Below are 24378 nucleotides of genomic sequence, written 5' to 3'. Positions count from 1 at the left end.
CCATATACACCAGTCTGTTTTCGTTCGGACTCGGAGTTTGAATAGCCACATTGTACCGACGTAAAGGAGTAACATCTCTACTCTGCTCTCCGTAAAACTCCAGCGATCTTTTGCAAGCCATCTTGAAGAGCAGAGGACACCTAGATACAAACTGCTTTTCAGGATCTACAGTCTTTGTTGTAGATTGACACAATGTAAAGCACTTATCAGCCCACATTTCCTGAATACTAATGAGGGGGGCAGGGGAATAGGGGCAATCTTGAGCTGCCAGTCCCAAAATAAATTAGCATTTACAAAGCAAGCCATCAACTAACAGCATGTGGTCAGACATGTTCCTGTTTTCGGGCCTTTGCGGGCATTTACAGGTACGCGTAACAAAGTTCCAAAGATCCCTGCCAAACAGCACATTTAGCGGGCGTATTCATTGTCTGAATTCTCCCGTATACACCCCTTTTGACGCAGTGGTGATTCATGGGTGCTAACCTTTTTCATGCTTTTCCAGAGATCCGAAGCATGTCTGCAATAGAGACAAATGTTTAACTTGAGAGAAATATACGAATTGACAACTCATGAGCTCTATGCTGTTCTGTTGCTGACAAATACAGGGATTTATGTGCATGCACTGTGGGTCCTTTACAAACTATTCATGCAACAACAGAAAAATTGGGAGGGAAACACAAGAGACAGAAATAAACTCCTAATCTGTGTAACATCTCTCCTCTGCCCTTCTATAAACATCACCATAAACATTCCTCCTGCTAACTGTAACAGTGTGACTCTGTCCCCCCCCCCCCCCCCCCCCCCTTTTTCTAGTTTTTTGATTTAGTCCTTTTCAGTTTTCCCGCTCCTCGTTTGTCTTCAGTTGTCTCACCTGTGTTTAGTTAATTATCTTCATCCATATCACCTGTTTCCTATTCATTATGATCATCAGTCTCTGTATTTAGTTTCCCTCAGTTCATTCAGTTGTTATCCGTTCTTGTTTACGTTTGATGTATGACGTTCATATTATGACATGTGTTGTGACTCCAGAGTTTTGCTCTTTGAATACATTCCTGTTCTCCTGTTCCTCATTGTCTTCCTCGTGATTCCTCAACAACGTTCTGTAACAGAAGAACGGACCACACGAAATAGACTCCTTTCTGCCATGGCCGCCTGAAAGGTCTTCTCCGCCGTGGCTCCTCCAGGGCGGAGCAGGCTGTGCAGGAGGACAGGGCAAAGCAGGCTGTGCAGGAGGACAGGGCGGAGCCTCCTCTATTGGGGGCTCCTCTATTTTCTGTATACCTATTTAAGTCGGTAGTTCATGGCCAGAGTAAGTACGAGGTAATCGTAATATAGAGTAAGTAATATAATCACATGGCTGGGAATGTACAAAAACAGAGTTGAGGTGTAACTATGTGTGTTTGTCAGTAAGTATATGGTAAAGAATACATTGGAAAAATCAGAGCTGGAATGTCCCATATTGCAGATACAATACAATATTTGATCTAAACTCCAGGTGAGCTGCCTCGCAGTCTATACGCGAAATGGTCTTCATGTGTTGTACCCAAGTTAAATAATTCACAAATAATTTTGACTTCCAAATACTGTATTGGAGAACATTAATTAACTTACTAGTGGCTATACTGGTAACAAGGTTGTCCAAAATGCCTGGAAAAAGCTGTCCGTTAGTATTTGCATTCAGCTCAATGGTAGTTGCTGAATGCCAAGATTAAGTTTCTCTTCTTTAACTCAAATAATGCGAAAGATTGCCTCGTTTTAACGTAGGTGGCACTTAATTTTTTTCTCCAAGTATACAAACAATCTCTTATTCCCATATTGTCTCTCCTAGCACTACGAAACATAACAAACTGTTCCAGCCAATAACCGACAAGAAGGATTTGGGGGTGGGGTTTGGGGGGTTAGTGCGCGCATGAGGAGGAGGGAGGGTCTAGCTAGCCTCCGTTTTGTTTGACAATACTTTAAACGTCAACAAGAAGTGAAGTCACCCGACATCGCTTAGAGCACCAACTCTTATTTTACCCCTGGGTCTATGACCCCAATCAACTTTTCCGTAGTAAATAAACATAGTTCCCTTCATCTCAGTTGCATAAAATTTTGTCACTTTTCTACATTATCTATCTATACACACACACAAAAAAACTGGGCTTGATTCGGTTGTTCTAAAGTTTTGTAAAAAAAAAAGCCACACTCATGACCTTTGGGGTCAATATGACCCCACATTGAAATTAATCGGAAAGAGTTTTTTTATTTTTCATTTGTCAAAAAAAATCAATAAATCCAGAATAAATCTGAAAATTTCCATACCGCACAAGACGGAGCACAAATGCAATGTGGAACGAACATGATCACTTGCACACACACGTGTACGTGCACACAAGCACACACACAGGTGTGACTCCAATAGAAAGCATTTTTATTGAAATTGGCAAATAAAATCAATAATTCCAGCATAGATCGGAAAATTCTCACACATAAATGAAGGCCTGGTACTAGATCACTAATACAATGTGAAATGAACATTATCACACACACACACACATGTGCGCCCACATAGACACAAATACACACATATAGAGAGAGGTGTGACTGCAATAGAGCATTTTTATAGAAAACGGGAAATAAAATCAATAATTTCTGCATAAATCTAAACATGTTCACACGCAAATGAAGGTATGGTATGAGAGCACAAATGCAATATGGAAAGAACATGACTACACAGATCACATACACACAGAGAGACGCACAAACAGGTGTGGCAGCAAAAGAGAGCATTTTTATAGAAATTGGGAAATAAAATCAATAATTCCTGCATGAATCTAAAAATGTTCACACATAAATGAAGACCTGGCATTAGAGAAAAAAACAATGTGGAATGAGCATGATTACACACACACATGCACATGCGCGCACACAAACACACACAGACACACAGGCGTGTCTGTTCATATCCGCCTATAACTGTTTGATTTTTGTTTTTATTTACTTTTTAAAAATGAATTTCTTATTCTAAAGTTAATCAATTTATACATTTCGATTATTGAAATAATATGAAATTGCAATCAAGTATTTTCTTTTAGTGGCAACTTATGTGGCATTATTGCAAATTTATTTGGCATCACTGCAAATTTATATAGCATTATTGCAATAACAAGATACTTCAAAAGACCTCAAACAACAACATAAATAATTCTAAACTTTGGCAAAACACTGAATTAATGTATTTTAAATTTTTTAAATATATATATTCATAACAAAAGCTGTTATAAGAGCAGTAAGTCACATCCAGAAAAATGAATTGATCTCTATGGGGTCTCTGCTGGAAGCATATGGTAATTACACTTTCTGGCTAAAACTATACTGTATTATCTACAAAAAAACATCTTACCAGCAGATGGCAGAATTATGCATCTAACACCTATTTCAATATCCAGAAACAATTCCTATTTAAATTTGACCATCATTAGTGTGTTTTTTAATGTAATACTTCATATGTATGCTAATGTTGTTGTTGAGGAATTCTGCAGTAAATAGGTAAAAAAAAAGTACTTAATATCCCCCAAAACACAGCATAAAAATTTAGATGAGAAGTAAACAATTTTTTTTTATAATTTGTATTATTAAAATTTATATTTTTTGTACAATAGCTCTATACATGTTTGGGATCATATAGACCCCAAATGCACTGAGTGTAAACAGGAAACTAAAGGCATATGAGGGTTTTGTCAAATGTAATTGTATAGTGATTTTCACATTACACAGTTTTAAAGCAGCTTTGCAGAAAGTCATGGTCAATGTTTAATCATATTATCTTATCATATTATCTTACTATCTTCATGCCATAGTCACGTTTAGCAGATTATATTTGTTTGATAATATAAATTACATTTTGTGACAATACAAGCAATCATGATGTTAAGATTTGCTAGTATATTGCTTTTCGTGAATATACTGTATATATATATATATATATATATATATATAGAGAGAGAGAGAGAGAGAGAGAGAGAGAGACAAAGAGAGAGAGAGAGAGAGAGAGAGAGAGAGAGAGAGAGAGAGAGAGAGAGAGAGAGAGAGCTATGCGACAACATATTTGACATTTTGCGATTATTTAAATAATCAAACAGCTGAGATTTGGTGAAAGTGTGATTATAGGTGAATGTGATCAACATTCCAGGCAACCAATCAGATTTGAGGGACAATGTTACAGTATATGTCAAGATTAGGCTTAAAACAAGGGTTAGGGGCTTCTGCACCATTCTTATTCACCTATAATTTACCTAATAAAGGAATAGCAGAGTGCACAACACAAAATTTAACAATAACGGCACAGAGAAACGATATCATTTATTTATTTTTTTCCCAGCTAATGAATGATAAAACATTGACAGCCAACCAGATTCCATCCTTATTTAAAGAGCTTGAGCTTTTAAAGCAACATACAACAAAATAATAGACTAAATCTTAGAATAAACAAAAAATCATTGTCTGCTGATATGGACATAATATACTTTATAGTTATCGATAAAGTTATGGTTCTTGACCTGAACAGGCTTTTAATTGTGTTGAAAGTGGACTGGCTCACGTGCAGCCATGCAGAGTCATGCCATCACATAAACAGCTCAAACACTGCTTAAAAACGTTCTTATCCATATAATCCATGTCGGATTATGCTTGTATGCACGCTGTAATCAGTGAACAGAGTGATGAGAGGCTGGTTTATAGCCAGAGTCTGTGACAGTGTTTTATGTCTCATTACGTAAGACAGGGACCTTCTTGTCTTCAAAGAGTGTCTGGAATCTACCATTTGAAGCAATCTTACAATACATTAGAAGAGAAATTATAAAAATGGCATGCATTACTGCAAAGTATTAATAACGTATACTATTCATGAGTATTAAAAGTAGTTGAGTGTAATTAGAAATGAACTATTTTACCCAGTATTTGTGTTTGTCATGTAAATGTTATGCTTTTAAGAGCATAGAGCCATTAGCTTAGCGATATGCTAACTTCAAACTCTTTTGAAATCAATTGTCAGTGGAGTATCATGCAGAGTGTGGTGTGTAGAGTTGCTATCTGTGTAGAGCACTACAAATCACTCGCTTATGTTATTCCATCTCTGTTATGATGCTCCCTATGTAGGGAGTAGACAGCAAGGTAGCTCACTGGGGTTATTGATAGAACTAACTGGATTAAATAAACACTTTGTATTGTTTTTTTGAATAAACAACCTGTGTGTGTGAAGATTTATATCCTTGTGGGGACCAAATGTAAATGTTATGCTGGGTGTGTGAATGTAAATGTTATGAGGGTAAAATGTAAATATTATGAGGGTTAGTGTGTAAGGGGATAGACTATACGTTTGTACAGTACAAAACCTTTACACCTATGGACAGGGACGTGCACAGGGGGGTTGCTCAGGTTGCCCGGGCAACTGCCCATATGCCCTTCTCGACTCAGGTTGCCCTTCCGAGAAAAAAATAATAAAAATCGTACAATGGCTGCAGAATTTCACATAGGCCTAGATAAATTTTTTATTTATTTTTTTTAAATCGCAAAGCCTCATTCACTTCCATTCGTGCACCGAAAGTGAAAGTCAGTAAGGGAAGGGCAAACTGTTTACGTGGCTGCAGCGCTGCACGCGACTGGTGCGTAAGACCCCACAAATTACTTAAGGCCCCGCCTCCATCTCGTGTCATAGCGTGTCAATTAATGTGTACAACATCCATGACAAAATGAAGCGAAACTATCCTTCTGGTCACGAAAAGATGAAGAAGAAAAAACCCATGAGAGTGAATTGCGGGAACAACAATCAGGTAAACTTGTGTTCTCTCCTCTCTAAGTTTGATGTCAGCAAAGTTTGATGTTTTTCGGTCTTGCTAACCTAGCTGGGCAGGCAGTGCATCTCTTGCATCACTTTGTGCCTGACAAAAGTGAGAGTAAAATAAAAAAATGTATTACGTTTGTTTTTGATAAACGACAAACCGCGTCGCGTGTGTTATCGTGCGTTCATATGCGCGTGCACGAAATGAAACTCGCATTTTTCAAGCAGAAATGTGGAGACCAGACATACTGTACAATACATGCACGTGAATGATGGCACTCCCAATCAAAGTCACATTTATAAAACAAGAAACTGATTATCTAGTCTCAGTGTAGTTAAAAACTCTAAACAACTGCACTAATTATGCAAGATAGAAAGCAATGTATTGACAATTTGACATTGATTGACTATTGGTTTATAGGCTATATTGAATTTAAAATGTTGATTAGCTGGACATACTGGTCAATATGGATGCACATCCCTCAGTAAATAATAACCATAAATCAAGAATTGCTTCAACATGCATAATAATAAATAAATAAAAATCATACTGATGCCGAAAATACCCAGCTGTATGGAGAACCAAAGTTAATCCCAAAAGCCAAAGCTCAGGGTTATAATTTATTATTTTCTTCTTATTTATGTTTACGTTAATATTCACTTGTTATGTTAACATTCTATAGAAAATACTCTATTCAATAAATATTGTTTGTTTGAACCTCATTCTGTTCTATATTGTTGTACTTATTCTTTGACTGTTTTGTTTCAAGGAGGGAGGATTGTATTGGGAGCACTGAAGTGTCAGGTGTGATTGTGTGGCAATGGCAAATGGTTTACATAGCTCACGGCGTCACAGGTCAGGTAGAGGGCCCCTTTTGCTTAGGGCCCCAGGGGGAGTTCAGGATCGGCCCTGGGTTTAGCAGTCGATTCTGTTGCCTACCGGAATTCCTGTTCCCTTTACGCAATCATACCTCAAATCATGCGTAGTTGCCCGTAGCCTACCATCAGAACTGAATACGAGCAAGAAGCACAACTGAATGTAAGGGAAGCCCTTTTTTCAGGTCAGAGCAACTGCCCTTCATAATTCCTGTGCACGTCCCTGCCTATGGAGAGTCCCCACAAAGATAGCGAAACCAAGTTTTTGTGTGTGTGTGTGTGTGTGTGTGTGTGTGTGTGTGTGTGTGTGTGTGTGTGTGTGTGTGTGTGTGTTTGTGTGTGTGTATGTGTGTGTGTGTGTGTGTCAACATTAATTGACTGTATGCTAAATAACTGCACAGTTCCAGGTGCTCGGCCTCGGGTGTGTTTGCTGAAGCGAGCTCTGATCTGACACTCCTGCATTGGGAAATTATCCAGGCTGGTTATGACACACTCCACTGAGCCAGGGTCATCTGGAAGCTCATGAAATAACCTTGACCACCTCCAAGTCTTTCAGCATATGGCCTGTTTGACCCTCAAGGGCACAGATTCTCTGAAAATCCTCAATTTGTTCAAGGATCTACTGTTGAATTTTAGATCCCTCAGCTCATTTGTTAAGCTTGTCACTCAGAGCGGAGCAGCGTTTGGGCTTACAGAGGCTCATAAAGCAGAGTTGCTTCATAATTCCTTGGCTTTTGAAAAGGTATGTTAGGTTTTTTTGAGTGTTTTTTTTTTAAACCAATAGTCTGTACCAGGATTCTGATTGATCAGTACAGCATTCCAACCACTCTGTGTTGTGGCTAAGAATGCCTCTAAGTCCTTATTGCCTATAATATCTGAAAAATATAAAGAATCATCTATTTTTAAGAAAATGTTATTATATCCCATATCCCATCAGATTTATTGCTAAAAGCATTGTTATGACTGATTGCATTGCACAAAGTTTGAACTACACTACATTTAAATGTTTGGGGTCAGTAAGATTTTTTTTTTTAAATTAATTATTACTTGTATTCAACAAGGATGTATTAAATTGATAAGGACATTTATAATGTTACAAATAATATTATAATAATATATATATTTTTATTTATTTATATATTTTATTTCAAATAAATGCTGTTTTTTTTCTATTCATCCACATAAATATTAAGCGTGTCTTCTGATGACTTGAATATAACGCATGAGACATATTTACCTCTTTTTTTCCCACAGACCTCTACAGCAGCAACCTTCTTCAAAACAACTCTATTTGTGTTTTGCTGAAGAAAGTCATATGGATTTGGAACCATAGGTTGAGCAAATGATATTTCTTTTTAACTCCGTTTGAGATCCAATACCCCTTGTGAACACTAGACTTTTTAGTTGAGATAAGATTACACATTTTGTAAAGCACAGGGCAAGAGTGGTTAAAGTTAATATTAAAGCGGCTGAACGATACTCTAAACCTTCTGATGCTCCGAAAGTTTGACATTTATGTTCACAGGAAGAAGCTGGTGGGAGCAAACCCTTGTGGTGATGAGGTGCTATTTTGCAATGACAAAAATATGTGCTTTATTTTCATACAAGCATATAATTATAAACTCTTCTGCCTTGGCCCTTAATGAATAAGGGAGGAAAGGTGAAAAGCTCGGAGAGAAACATCAAAAGATTTCAACACAGCACTCTTTGGCCCAGAGCTGCCCACACAGGCATTTCCATCTCTGTGGGCATCACACCCCTTTACTCATCCACCCAGATCAGCAGCCTCAGCCAATCACAGATCAGCACTGTGACCTGCTGTTGTCCTTATCCTGCCTACAGCGAATGATCTCATCCCCCTCGGTGGATCCCGCCAACTTCTGGTGCCTCTGCTGTGTTTGCCTGAGGTAACTGGGATTTCTAGCAATTATACCTCTTTCTTTTGTGCTGTTCTGCATTTCATTCAAGCTTTTTATATCACAATGTGCGCATGGAGATGAGAGGGTGTTCTTGGGGTCCTTGTTCTGGCAATTTCTTCAGATAAACTACCCTACAAGGCAAGTCGGTTAACTCGTCGACCAACAACATCAAGCATTCCTTTTTTAGACCTTTTTTAGTGGGGAAAGTCTGAAACCTCCAAAACCTCCAAGATTTAGGCCTGGTTTCACAGACAAGGCTTAGTTTAAGCCAGTAGGCCTTAGTTAGGATATTTAGGTAGCTTTTATAAACATTCATTCCTTGGAAGAAAACATTGCTGGACTGACAAATTTTAAGAAATGTTGGTGCAAGTTGCTTTCAGTTAAAACAGCTCAAACATGCATTTTAGTCATGGATAGGTTTAAGCCTTGTCTGTGAAACCGGGGGTCAAATACAGCTGTCAGTGATTACAAACACTTTCCTTTTTTTTGTCTGATGTAGTAAAATCAAAAAACAATTATATGATATGACGATTTCCACACAAAAACAAAAATAAAAAAAATAAGCAGCACAAATGTTTCCAATGCTGAAAATAATAATAAATGTTTCTTGAGCATTAAATCAGCATATGATTTCTGAGGGATCACGTGAGTCTGAAGACTGGAGTAATGATGCTGAAAATTCAGCTTTGTAATCACAGAAATAAATTACATTTTGAAAAATACATTTGAATATTAAAGTAGAAAACGTCCTCGGGTTACGACTGTAACCCTTGTTCCCTGAGAACGCCCCTCGGCACAGCGCCTCTGAAGTATGAATGAAACTAAGCCAATCTCTGATTGGTGTTGCGTCATGACGTAATGTGTGACGGCATACAAGCGGAAGCTATAAAGGACACCGGCACACATGAGATGTCAGCTTCTGTGATGAAGCAAGCGCTCCCAGGCAGGGGAAGGCGTGGCGAAGGGACGCAGTCCTCATTCCCTTTCTCAGGGAACAAGGGTTACAGTCGTAACCCGAGGACGTTCCCTTTCGAGGGAACTCGGACTGCGTCGAATGACACTTTGGGGGAACGAGTACCCACTATGCCACAACGCGCCCTGCCTGTCCTAGTGTGAAGCTGCTCACAGGCACACTTAGGACGAGAGCACGAGAGTGCCATGCGTAGACGGGATGTCCAGACTGTAAAACCTAATAAAGGTGTGGGGGGTGGCCCATCCTGCTGCATCGCAGACCTCTTGGATTGGGGCCCCCGAGAGGAGGCCTCTAGAGGACGCCATGCCTCTGGTCGAATGAGCCCTCAAGGCCAAAGGTGAAGGCAGATTGCGCACCTGATAGGCCAAGGAAATAGCATGGACAATCCAGTTGCTGATGGTCTGTTTGGAGGTGGGAAGACCCTTCTTGGGCGACCCAAAACACACCAGCAACTGATCTGACTTCCACCATGAAGAGGACCTCTGAATGTAAATTTTTAGAGCTCTGACAGGGCAGAGCAGATAAAGACTCTCCTCATCCGCCGTAACGTGAGGTGGAGGATGAAAAGCCTGCAGAACCGTAGGCCGTGCCACATTAGATGGCACCTTAGGCAAATAGCCCGGCCTAGGATGTAGGATGGCTTTAATGTCGCCTGGAGCAAACTCCAGGCACCCGTTAGATATAGAGAGCGCCTGGAGATCTCCTAACCTCCTCAGAGAAGTAATGGCCAACAGAAAAAACACCTTCAGGGAAAGGTTCTTGGCCTCAGCCGACTCCAGTGGTTCGAAGGGGGCCTCGGCCAGCCCTTCGAGAACCACTGCCAGGTCCCATGTGGGAACCCTGGTACGAGCCGCAGGTCTCATCCTCCAAGCCCCCCGGAGGAAACGTACAACCAACTATTGTCTCCCCAGAGGCCCATCACCCAGAGGAGCGTGGAAAACCGCAATGGCAGCCACGTACACCTTGAGTGTGGACGGGGTAAGACCAGCTGAAAAGCGATCTTGGAGGAACGCTAAGATGCATTGGCTACCACTCGCTGCTCGAATCAAGTTCAAAGCGCTGACACTTGCTTACAGATTGTCCACCGGCTCAGCTCCCTCCTACTTTCACTCGCTCCTACGGGTCTACATCCCTACCAGAAGCCTACGATCGGCCAAGGAGTGACGGCTCGTGGTGCCTTCACAGCGAGGCACAAAATCACTGTCCAGAACATTCTCATTCACGGTTCCATGCTGGTGGAATGACCTACCAAACCTCGTCCGGAATGCAGAATCCCTGACAGCATTCAAAAGACAACTGAAAACTCATCTCTTCCGTGAGCACTTAACATAGAAAAAAAAAATTCTTGAAATCTTCGCTTGTCTGGTTTATGCTAACCTTGAGCAATGTTTGAACTTTGTATTCTGGGCACTTCTTGCGTTGTTTTTGCCTCTCCATGATGACTCGCTTGGTTTAATCCTCAAATGTAAGTCGCTTTGGATAAAAGCATCTGCTAAATGACTAAATGTAAATGTAAATGTAACTCCAGAACTGAAGCCACTGGGCAGTTAACTGGATCCACCTCACGCTCTCTACACCAATTGGCAAAGACATTCCACTTTAAGCCGTACAATTTCCTTGTGGAGGGAGCTCTAGAGCTGAGTAGGGTCTCCACTACTCCAGCTGATAGGCCGGCCTCTAGGTACTGTGCCCCCTCAGGGGCCAGACCCACAGCTTCCATAGTTCGAGCCGAGGGTGAAATATTGAGCCCTCTGCCTGTGTCAGCAGGTCCCTCCTGAGGGGAATCTCCCACGGAGGGCCATCTAGGAGCGATACAATGTCTGAGAACCATACTCGGGCCGGCCACAACGGGGCTACCAGCAGTAGACTGATCCAGTCGCGACAGACCCTCTCTAAAACTCCCGGGAGCAGAGTGATCGGGGGAAATGCATACGACGCAGCCTCGGCCATGTCTGCACCATGGCATCCAACCCCAGCAGGCTGGGTGAGTGAGTGAGGCAAAACCACAGTGGACAGTGGGTCGTCTCTCGAGATGCGAATAGGTCCACTTCCACTGGGCCGACCCTCTGAGATATTGACTCCACCACCTCGGGGTGGAGTCTCCATTCCCCGGGCCACAGCCCCTGTCTCGACAGGATGTCTGCTCCCTGATTTCGACTCCCTGGGATGTATGTTGCTCTTAGAGATAACAGTTTCCCTTGGGACCATAGGAGGATCTGATGCGCCAGTCTGCATAGAGGGCGAGACCCTCAGACCCCCCTGATGGTTTATATAGGCCACTACCGACATATTGTCTGACCTCACAATGACATGATGACCTTTGAGGTCCGGCAGGAAGCCCCTCAGAGCTCGGAACACCGCCAACATCTCCAGGCAGTTTATGTGCCAGGAGGAATGATGGTCCTGCCATAGGCCTGTCGTAAAGCGGCCGTCCATGACCGCGCCCCAGCCCGAGAGAGAGGCATCTGTCAAAACGGTTTTCCGGCGACATGCAGCTCCCAACACTGGACCCTGGGACAGAAACCAAGCTTTTTTCCACATAGATAGGGAACGAAGGCATCTGCCCATAACCCTGAACATGCGGAACGGGTTCCCCTTCAGGGAGAACCCCTTGGTTTTCAACCACCACTGGAGGGCCCTCATGTGCAGCAGGCCAAATGGAATAATGTTGGACGCTGCTGCCATGAGCCCCAACACTCTTTGAAAATGTTTTACAGTAATGGCTTGGCCTAGCTTTATCCTGGACACTGTGGCCAGAATGGACTCGATTCGTGCAGGAGACAATCGTGCCCGCATCGTGAGCGAGTCCCACACCACTCCCAGGAACGTGGTTCTCTGGGCTGGTGTCAACACGCTCTTTTTCGTGTTGAGTCTCAACCCCAGGCTTTGATTGTGGGCGAGGACGACATCTCGATGCCGAACCGCCAGCTCTTGTGACTGTGCCAAAATCAGCCAGTCGTCGATATAATTGAGCACCCTGATGCCCTGGAGCCTCAGCGGTGCTAGAGCTGCATCCATACATTTGGTAAATGTGCGTGGGGAGAGAGCTAGGCCGAACGGAAGAACCCGATATTGGTACGCTTTGCCCTCGAAAGCGAACCTCAGGAACTTCCTGTGAGATGGAAGGATGGAAATGTGGAAGTATGCGTCCTTTAGATCTATCGTGACAAACCAATCCTCGGATTGAATTTGACTCACTATGATGGGAATAGTGAGCATCTTGAACCTGAATCTCCTCAAAGAACGATTCAAGTGTCTGAGATCTAATATTGGCCGCAACCCCCCATCCTTTTTGGGAACTATAAAGTAGCGGCTGTAATACCCGGACCCTGTCCGGTGGAGGAATACGTTCTATAGCCTCCTTTACCAGCAGGGAGTTTACTTCCTGTTCCAATAGCCGACCCTGCACTGGGTCGACTGCAGTCCAGACCACCCTGTTGAACCTTGGTGGGCGTAAACTGAACTGCAGCCTGTACCCCTTTTGAATAGTGCGCAGGGCCCAAGGCGAAATATTTGTGATATTTTTCCACGTATCGAAATATTTTACCAAAGGAAAAAGGCTCTTGAGCCTGGCTTCGGGTACCAATCGGGATTCGTTCTCGACCCCCTGAAGCGAATCTCCGGCAGGGCTCGACCGAAAACGATTCTCGATGTGTGGTCGCAAAAGCTGCCTGGCCGCAAGCCTGTGGGGCGGACAGTGCAGCCTGCGTTCGCTGGAAACCGATGTGTCCTGAAACGTGCTCGACGGCGGGAAAGCAACATCGATTTCCTGCGGACTCCGCGGAGGAGGCAACCTCGATCTGGCCTGGCTAGGACCTCTTAGACAAAGCTTTTTTAGCCTGCAGGACGGCCCTCAGGTCGCCCTGCTGCTGCTGAGGCTTCGCCTGAGAGCGTTGTCTATGCCCCCAGGCTCTAGGAGGGGCTCTAGACGCAACAATCTCCTTCTGCGCCTGTCTGTAGGCGGAGGAGCTGGTGGCTGGCTGCGGCTGCCCAGTGGGGGCAGGCTTCTTGGATTTGGAGCGGCAAGGGAGGTACTGCTTGAAGGCTGCACATAGGCTCGGAGAGATAAATCTGCAGCCTTCCTCAACTCCCTCGCCCTCATCAATATCCTTCAGAAGGTCGGCCTGGTAAGCTTGTAACACTGCCATCGTGTGTAAACAAGCACTAACCCGACCCGCAGCCATATATGCCCTGCCCACCAAGGAAGATGTATCCCTACATGGCTTTATCGGGCAGCACCGGGGCCTTTAGGGACGATGCCGATTCAGGAGATAAATAGGTGGCTAATGGTTGTTCCACCTTCGGCATCGTCACATAACCTTTCTCTCGCGCCCCCAAAATATTACTATAATTAAGCACAGGGGGGTTGGACATGCGCGAGGAATGTGGTTTATTTCACGATTTACACAACTCGTTGTGCAAATCGGGGAAAAAAGGCAAGCCCCGGTGTTGAGGTCGCTCTCTGTGCTGCAGGAAGCGCTCGTCTAATTTGCTTTTCACGAGCGCTTCCTGCCTCTCATCTGGCCAACTGATATTGAGACGGCCCACAGCACGAGAGACAACCTCTACCAGCTCCTCATATGCGGGGACATGGGGTGGCGGATTTTCATCCGCAAAATATCCGCCCTCGATGCTGAGCACGTCTACTTCCTCGGAAGCAGACAGCTCAAACATCGGGTCCTCCACTCGCGTGGAAGAAGCCGCGGGGCGGGCTTCCACGCGAGATGGGAGAACATCAGAACTGACAGAGGAATCCCGAGAATGTGCCTCAGCAGTCTCGAGATCCCCTGTCAGATCCATTTGCGAGCCCCATGAAGAGCGTTGCCGCGCCTCCACAGCAGACGCGGGTCCCGCACCACGGGGCTCGCGAGCCTAACCATCCTCATTAAAAATGGCCAGGCGGGAGCGCAGCACACGGATTGGAAGTCTTTCACAATTCTCGCAAGCAGCCCCCTCGAGAGCAGCCCGCACGTGCTGCACTCCCAAACAATGTCTACACAAACGATGCGTGTCCCCACCCGTGATATAACGAGGGCAGGGATGCACACACCGAGTGAAACTTGGGCTCGCCATAACATATATATATATATATATATATATATATATAGTTGTAATGCTTTGTGACAGACAACACCAAATAAGACAGACAAGTCAAACAGAGAGCGCTTTGCTGAAGAACAGAAAGCTGACATCTCATGTGTGCCGGCGTCCTTTATAGCTTCCGCTTGTATGCCGTCACACATTACGTCATGACGCAACACCAATCAGAGATTGGTTTAGTTTCATTCATACTTCAGAGGGGCTACGCTGAGGGGCGTCCCCCTCCCAAAATGTGTCATTCGACGCAGTCCAAGTTCCCTTGAAAGGGAACAGGTATTTTAAATTGTAATAATAATTTCACAAGTATTAAGCCTATAGTCCCATACTAAAATCCATGTTTGAGCAGTTTTAAAGGGATAGTTCACCCAAAATTGAAAATTACCCTTCCATTTGCTCAAGCCTTCCTAGGTGTATATGACTTTCTTCTTTCAGATTAATACAATCAGAATTCTATTAAACAATGCCCTGGCTCTTCCAAGATTTATAATGGCAGTGAATGGAGGATGATATTTTGAAGACCCCAATAAAGTGCATCCATCCATGATAATAGTAATTAATTTGGTTCCATGTGTTTAATAAAATCCTTCTGAAGCGATTCGTTTGTGTAAGAAAAATATCCATAATCTAAAACTTTATCAACTAAAATAACTATCTTCTGACAGACCGCTGTACGCATCGATTTACAGTGAAAGAGTATCATCCTCCATTTACTGCCATTATAAATCTTGGAAGAGCCAGGACATGTTTTAACTCCGTTTGTATTCCATCACTGTCTGGTTTGGTTCAGCTACCAAATCAGACATCTGGAGACTACAACGGACAGTCCGGACTGCGGAGAGGATCATTGGTGCCCCCCTGCCATCCCTCCAGGACCTGTACTCTTCCAGAGTGAGGAAGAGAGCAGGTAAAATCATCACAGACTCAACTCACCCTGGACACCACCTGTTTGAACTGTTACCGTCAAGACGGCGACTTAGATCACTGGCCACTAGAACATCTAAGCACAGGAACAGTTTCTTCCCACAGGCCATTTCCCTTCTGAACAGTTAACATATCTCCCAAGGCATATGCCTGTAAGTGCAATACTCCCACTGTTTAGTGCAATATCAATATCTTAAAAATTCAGGTGATATTTATATTTATTTATATTTATTCATACTATTCAAAATACTGTAAATATGTTCATAATATGTAAATGTTTATTCTGACAAAACCCAACTGTGACCATATATTTTTATAGGATTTTCATATTTTTTTAAATAATTTTATTTGTAGAATTTGTATTACTATGTTTCTTGTTGTATCTGTATTTGTATATGTGCACTGGAAGCTTCAGTACCAAGGAAAATTCCTTGTGTGTGCAAGCACACTTGGCAATAAAGCTCTTTCTGATTCTGATTCTGATTTGTCTGAAAGAAGAAAGTCATACTGTATACACCAAGGAAGGCTTGAGGGTGAGAAAATCATGGGGTAATTTTATTTTTTGGGTGAACTATCCCTTTAACTGAAAGCAACTTGCACTGGTATATCTTAAAATATGTCCATTGTTTTGCCTCAAGATGCACACCAGTAATGTGTTTTTTTTTATAAAGGCACACTTATAAAAGCTGCTTAGATGTCCTAATTAAACTAAGGCCTAATCCTTGCTTAATCTAAGCCGTGTAACCAGGCCTGAAAAATCTTAAACTCCAAACTTTTAAATAAACATTTATTTATTTATTTATGCATTCATTCATTCATTCATTCATTTACTTTTGAATGAACGCTTCAAAAATCCTTAAAATGGTTATATTTGACTTGTTTTTAATTTTATTATCATTTTGTTATGGTTTACACTGTAATTCTTGACCTCATGTTTGTCCTCCAGTGCAAGTTTGCAGGGACACAGGGAGATGGTTTATTGTCTTATTGGGGGTGCTGAGCTTTCAGCACTGTGCCTTTTCCTGTTGGATGGAGCCCTGCAGGGAAATCAGGAAGGAATCAGTTTAATCCAATGAGCCTGCTGTACCTCTCAACACTTTGTGCCAATGAACAGAGCGAACACACACACACGCACGCGCGCACGCACACACACACACACACACACACACACACACACACACACACACACACACACGTGCGTGCACTTTATAGCAATGCTCCATCAATCCCTCTGTGTCCCTCAGCTACTCTATCTTCCTCCATCTCCTTGATTCTCTCACAGTACACCTGTTTATTCTCTTACCATCTTCACTTTTTCCTTCTTCTTCTTCTTCTTCAGGCTAAACTCAAACACCATAGCTGAAAACAAACCACTGTCTGACTGCAGTGTGTTCTCAAATGAAGTGGACTTGGTGTCTTGTGGCCTTTGCTCGGCTGTGTCCATAAATATCATGAGACCACAAGGTATTGCTTGTGTCATTTTAGGTTTGAGAATAGTGTTCTATTACCCAGCAGTCTATGCAAAAAAAGTGCAGAAAAGTACTATTTGGAACAAGGTATTTAGTGGTACGATTTCCGAATTCATGAGGTTTATTGGCACTGGTGACATAAGACACATCGGGACATATAAACCCTCACTCTTGATAGTTTAAGCTTTTGCTCAGCAGGGAAAAACACGACTGAAGGTTCATTCATGTCAATCACAGATGGCTAAGCACCCATTGGCATGAATTCCCCTGTGCTTTGTATCTAATCCCCTCCTGGCAAGGGCATCCTATGTAACGGATGACAGTTGGATGATAACCTGTCAATCAAGTATATATAGAGAGGCGGAGCTAGGAGACAGTGGGAAGAGAAACTTAACTTTATGTGTGACATTGATGGGTCGGTTATTACTCAATCATTTATTCATTGCCAGTTTGACGTTTGAAAGTTTAAGGCTTTACAATTTTCTTTCAGTCATTATTTGCTCACACCTTTCCAGTTAAAATCTGTAAACATTTTTAAGAAATAGCTTTTAATTTGTTAGCACATTTGTCAAATAGAACATGTTTTTGAATGTCAAAAAAATATAAAATGCATCGCAAAGGAGGAAGAAGCTATCGGTAGGTTTGGTATATAGAATCATTAGAAATAAGACAAAAATATGCAGAATATTACAAAGCAATACTAGATTTTGGTTTTAATTTAGGTCAAGTAAAAAGAGCCACATCAACACTCAAGTTTCTGTGATATTCTGGTCTTTAGATTTGGGTTCAAATCCAAATTGAATGTAAATCTATAGTAATTGTTTGCCCATTTTATCAGCCACCAAAATCAGAAGTAATACACATCTCTTCTCATTAGGCTGCGTTGCAAACTGCATTGTGTTAGGCTTTTGCAGTGACCAGGTGACCATAAAACCCTTTCGGATTTGGATTTGCTAAAGCGTGAAAGTGAACTAAATAGGCTTGATGGCGTTTTGAGGCAAACAGTCGTTCAGCCAGGTTTAGTATCAATTTGGATGATTTAGGTGATTTATGATGGTTGTGTTGAGCTGATTATGCAGTATGTAATTTATATGGTATTAATTATTATTATTTTTTTTTATATAAGTTCCAGCCATTGTGAATAATTCTATTTAACTACTAATGAAAATCCCAAATTCAGTATCTCCGAAAATTTGAATATTACTTAAGCCGCAGAGCGGGCTCCTTCCTGGGCAGAGACACCGGATCCAGCAGGTACCAATAGCAAAAAAGGATTTTTTGAAATGTTGGCCAACTGAAAAGTATGAACATGAAAAGTATGAGCATGTACAGCACTCAATACTTATTTGGGGCTCCTTTTGCCTGAATTACTGCATCAATGCGGCGTGGTATGGAGTAGATCAGTCTGTGGCACTAACAAAACTGACAAAAGGTCATTGCTAAAGAGGTTGGTTGTTCACAGAGCTCTTTGTCCAAGCACATTAATAAAGAGGCGAAGGGAAGGAAAAGATGTGGTAGAAAAAAGTGTACAAGCAATAGGGATAAGCGCACCCTGGAGAGGATTGTGAAACAAAACCCATTCAAAAATGTGGGGGAGATTCACAAAGAGTGGACTGCAGCTGGAGTCAGTGCTTCAAGAGCCACCACGCACAGACATATGCAAGACATGGGGGTAACACTTTATATTACGACCCGCAAACAACTGCGTAAGTAAACCGAAATTACGGTGTACGTTTCTGTAATTATAGTGTACTTCCGTGTAGGTATAAGGGAACAATATGTTACATTTTGGGTAATAAAGGGGTAACAAGCAGATATACAATCTGCAAAGAACTTCGTAAGTTAGCCGAAATTACGGTGTACGTTTCTGTAATTATAGTGTACCTCCGTGTAGCTATAAGGGAACAATATGTTAAGTTTTGGGTAATAAAGGGGTACAACCAGATGTATAAGCAAATTATTTATAATGTAATTATTTTAAAACTAACAGGTACCTATTCTGTTAATATATTCCAGGCATATTATGGACTATATATATTATGGACTGTCTAAATATTTGTCACTTTGGTCTTTTTTTATATATTTTTTAATTTTTTTTTGTACTCAGGGATGAACTTAGTGACTTGGAGGACCTAAGCAAATTTCAGGTATGTGGACCCATTTTGCTGTCTCTTTCTCTCTAGTAGTTTGTATTTTATTTATTTATTTATTTATTTATTTTTTATTTTTTTATTTCACCTTTATTTAACCAGGTTAATCGGTTGAGAACAAGTTCTCATTTGATACCGCGACCTGATCTTTATTAACCCTTCACAACTTGTCTATGGAATGGGCACATTTAGTTTGACATAATTATATTTTTATCCCATTTCATTGGAATTTCGAGAGTGAATCCCACATTTATATCCGGATGTCATTCCTCACACTTTGCAGATTGTACGTCACCGTTGGTCATCTTATCAGCATGAAAAGCAATGCTTTTATAAAAAATTTTAATGGATTATATAAAGCCCTTCATTTGCACTAAAAAGCTGTCACTCACTTCAGTTCATCTCACGGAGTTCTGTTATAATCAATGATGCTGTCTACACTTCACAATCAATCTCCTATTTACCTCGTGTCTACACTTTGTTTGTTACAATGAGAGGATTCGCTGGACTAAACTCACTAAAGAAAAACTCCAGCATTTCAAATGGTTCAAATGGATTCGAAACACCTCTGATTAGCCATTGCGTTCAAGAAATCAACAGATATATGTGATTGGCTACATTGCTCAACAATGCAAAACACATTGTAAATAGAAACCTTTGACAGTCTCTAAAGCACACACAAAAACACACTGGACCATTTGACATATATGTTTTGATAGGGCCACCTGATTCCCCATGGTCCCAAGCGGCAGCTTATCTCGCTTATTGGTTAAGTCCGCCCCTGGCTGCATTGCAGCTTATAAACCGGGAATAGAGTAATGGAGATAGTGAGGTATTGTCTTGTTTCTTGGTAAAACGTAAATTGTTTTGATATAATTCCATTAGTAACGACTGTAGCCCTAGGCAAGTGCTAAAAAGCATTGATCCACTGCTTAAATGACTCCCCAAAGCCAAACTTTCTATATGTCACAAACAGAAGAGTCCAGTTTACTCTTTCAAAAGCTTTTTCTGTCTAAATCTATGAAAATTGTGTTTATTGATTTTAGAAATATGTAGTGAAATAGATACTGTATGTATTAGGACATGATACTGTATTTAAAAACAATATCTGTTTTATGATACGTTTTGTTATGATCTGAATGTGTAATATTTCTGAAGATGTTTTTATTGTCAGTTTATTTGTTGAATCCTTAAATGGGTCCTATTATGATTTTTCACTTTTTTAATTTAAGTTAGTGTGTAATGTTGCTGTTTGAGCATAAAAAAGTCCACTTCAAAGGGAGATATTTTATTTAACATAATTCACTTTCCAAGAACTACAACGAACGACGGCTTTGTGAAGTCATAATGTTACTATTTTAAATAATCCCGCCCATGGATACCCAAAAAACGAGGACGAGACCTAAATGAGCTGCATTAGAGAAGACAGTGTTGTCGCTATGTCAAAACACTGTTTTTTCCACCCCATTTCCAAAATAATTGTTTTGACCTTCCTAAGCTGAGGAACTTAGCTCAGTCAGTGGTTAAATGTATTTTAAACACTGTTCCTGAACATTATAACCCGAACGTTTTTCTGTGTGCTACTCATTTTACAGAGAACAACTTCCAGAACCACAATGCAGGCTACACACAAAAGCTTCTCCTGAAATGGAGCAGTTCCCACTTTGTCAGGACAATCTGTTGTTTGTGGATCACAACTGTGGATATTATTTTCTAGTTGCGTGTTCTATTAACAGTTCAAATTATATGTTGAATGCTGTTGCCACGATGTAAACAAAGGGCAAAGCTTTGTCTCCGCTCCCCTGCTAGCCAACATTAGTGTAGATCGAGTGACTGTAGCTTTTGTAAGCTCTCGCTTTTGTAAGACTGTTCCCCTTAGGATTTCCTTTACACGAGAGTAGATGTTAAAACTTCATGCTGATTTGTACTCGGCTTTCGCCAAGATAAGCACCAACTAAGATGTAGCTTTACAGTAACCTATGCTTCTCCATCCATTTACGCTTCTTTCCATCTGGTGACGTGAATCTCCTTCTGTCTGGTGTTAATAATGTATTTGCGCTTCAGCACACACAACGGCTGCAACCACAGTGCGGTCCCCCCATAACAACCCTCTGGATTGAGCGGAGTAGGGAACTCAGTGTTTCGTCGACTAGCCCACGACACCTCAAGAGGGCTCGACAGTGACTCTAGCGTCCCAGATTCACCCCCCTCCATCCCCCACTCAACTCAGCCCAGCTTACTGACCTCTACTTCCCTCTTGCTGCTGAGACCTAACCACAATCTCACAATCTCTCCGCAACCCAACCATACGCGCCAACCCGTTTGACTAAGGCTGTCGAGCCCCACTGGTGCGTTAATATGCAGTTTCAGTGGCAACGGTTCCGTATGGCATACCACCTACCGCAAATCACAATATCTGCCCAACCACCCGTCATTCACGCAATATACAGAGGAATGTAATGACTGTAAATACTATACAACCTCTACAAATAAACCAACAGTGCTGCTGAGACCTAACCACAATCTCACAATCTCTCCGCAACCCAACCATACGCGCCAACCCGTTTGACTAAGGCTGTCGAGCCCCACTGGTGCGTTAATATGCAGTTTCAGTGGCAACGGTTCCGTATGGCATACCACCTACCGCAAAACACAATATCTGCCCAACGTCCCGTCATTCACGCAATATACACAGGAACGTAATGACTGTAAATACTATACAACCTATACAGATAAACCAACACCCTTCAAATTTTCAAGAATTCTACGAAACCGTAGCATGGCGGCCTGTACTCAGCCAGCTAGAATCTTTCCGTCTCAACCACAGCCAGTTGCTGCTCCTTTCTGCTGCTTCAGATAAGTTCTTTACTGTGCGACGCAACTCTTGACCACTGAATCCGACGTCTCTGAGGAACCGGGTTGTAGAGTGTGCCACAAAACTTCGACAACCCACTTCCACTGGATAAACCTGGACTCTCCATCCTCGCTGTTCTGCTTCAGTGGCCAGATGAGCATACCGCAATTTCTTCCTCTCATATGCCTCATCTACCGCATCCTCCCATGGCACTGTTAACTCTATCAGTTGAACAATGCGTGCTGATCCAGACCACAAAACAATATCTGGTCGTAGGTTAGTGGTGGCAATCTCAGGTGTTAAAATAAGCCGTTGACCAAGATCAGCCAGCAACTTCCAGTCCCTAGCAGCTTCCAGTTATCCTGGGCGAGAATTGGTGTTAGCACCTTTTCTTGGTGGTTGCTCGCCTGGGCGGAGGAATATTGTCTTCTGCGTGTAATGTTTTGCTAGAACAGGCGGCAACTTATTGGTCATACTACGCTTGCCTTCCAATGCTAAAGCCAAACATCGCAATACTTGGTCATGGCGCCAAGTAAACCGACCTTGGCTAAGAGCCACCTTACATCCTGTCAAAATGTGCCTTAATGTGGCAGGTGATGAACACAAAGGACAAGAGGGATCCTCTCCTACCCAGAGGTTTAGGTTCTGTGGTGATGGGAGAACATTATATGTTGACCTAATAAGGAAACTGATCCTACTCTCTTCCATTGACCAAAGGTCTTGCCAGCCCATTTTTCGTTGTTCCACACTCTCCCATCTCATCCACTCTCCCTGCTTGGCCTGGGAAATGGCCTTTATACATCTCATCCTCTCCTCCTGCTTTCGCACCTCGTTGACTACCAGCTTCCTCCTTTGAGCTGGGCCTGCCTTGTGCCATTTAGGAGGAGCTAAACTGAGCCCAAAACCCCCTCTTCCATGCTGTACCTGTCCCACGATATCCCCAATTTGAAGGTCAGCCTTTGCCTCTACTACAGATTTCTTTGCTGACCACTTTCTACCAGTTTTTACCACAGGGGCTGCCTCCCTTACACATTTGTCGCGTGACTCTGCTAAAGTCATTTCCAGTCTGACCTTGGCACACTTAAACTCCTCGGTTAAAGCAGAGACTGGCAGCTGCAATACTCCTTTACTATAAAGTCCCACTCTGCTGAGGCAACCATTTCCTGATGTATGAACTTATTAACGCTTCCAGCTTATCCACTGTTGTCAAAGAAACCTCGTACACAGTCAGTGGCCACAGCAACCTTGGCAGTAGATCAAACTGAAAGCACCAGAGTTTTAGTTTGCCTGGTAGAGCACAGCTGTTTATGCTCTTAAACCCTTCCACTGCTTGTCGTCTAACTTCTCCCACTCGAACTGTGTCCTTTAGATCCCCATCGTACCATCTCCCTAGACTCTTCACTGGCTTCTGAGAAACTGTTGGTATTGCATCACCATTAATGAAGAATATTTTATCTACTACCTTGCCTTTAACTATTGAGATGCTCCTTGATTTAGAGGGCTTAAATTGCATTCGTGCCCATTCAATATTATCTGTTAACTTCCCCAATAACCGATTAGTGCAGGCTACCGTTGTAGTCATGGTTGTCATGTCATCCATGTATGCTCTGATTGGTGGTAGTCGCATCCCAGAAGCCAAGCGCTCTCCTCCTACTACCCATTTTGATGCCCTAATGATTACTTCCATTGCCATGGTAAAAGCCAGTGGAGAAATGGTGCATCCTGCCATTATTCCAACCTCTAAGCATTGCCATGTAGTGCTGAATTCTGAAGTTGAGAAACTAAATTGCAAATCTCCAAAATAGGCTTTCACTAAATTTGTTATCGACATCGGTAAACCTGAAAAATGAAATGATGCCCAAAGAAGCTCATGTGGCACTGAACCATATACATTAGCCAAATCCAGGAATGTCACGTGGAGCTCCTTCCTCTCCTTTTTAGCTGATTGTATTCGTTGCCAGATAACACTGATATGTTCTAAGCATCCTGAGAATCCTGGAATGCCCGCTTTTTGAACTGAAGTGTCAATGAAGCCATTCTTTAATAGGTAGGTTGACAATCTCTGAGCAATAATGCTGAAGAAAATTTTGACTTCGACGTTTAATAGTGAAATACGGCGAAACTGACTGATGCTTGTAGCATCTTTTTCTTTGGGTATAAAGACTCCCCCGGCTCGGCGCCATGATCTAGGTACAACCTGCTTTTCCCAAGCCACTTTTATCAATTTCCACAGAATCCTTAGAACTCCTGAAGCACTCTTGTACACTCTGTACGGAACTCCATTAGGCCCTGGAT

This window comes from Siphateles boraxobius, unplaced genomic scaffold, assembly GCF_051911475.1.
Source record: "Siphateles boraxobius isolate OS27281-9 unplaced genomic scaffold, OSU_SipBor_1 31, whole genome shotgun sequence".
Lineage (NCBI taxonomy): Eukaryota > Metazoa > Chordata > Actinopteri > Cypriniformes > Leuciscidae > Siphateles > Siphateles boraxobius.
The sequence above is the reverse complement of the archived record's forward strand: the minus strand, read 5'-3'. Positions refer to the sequence as shown.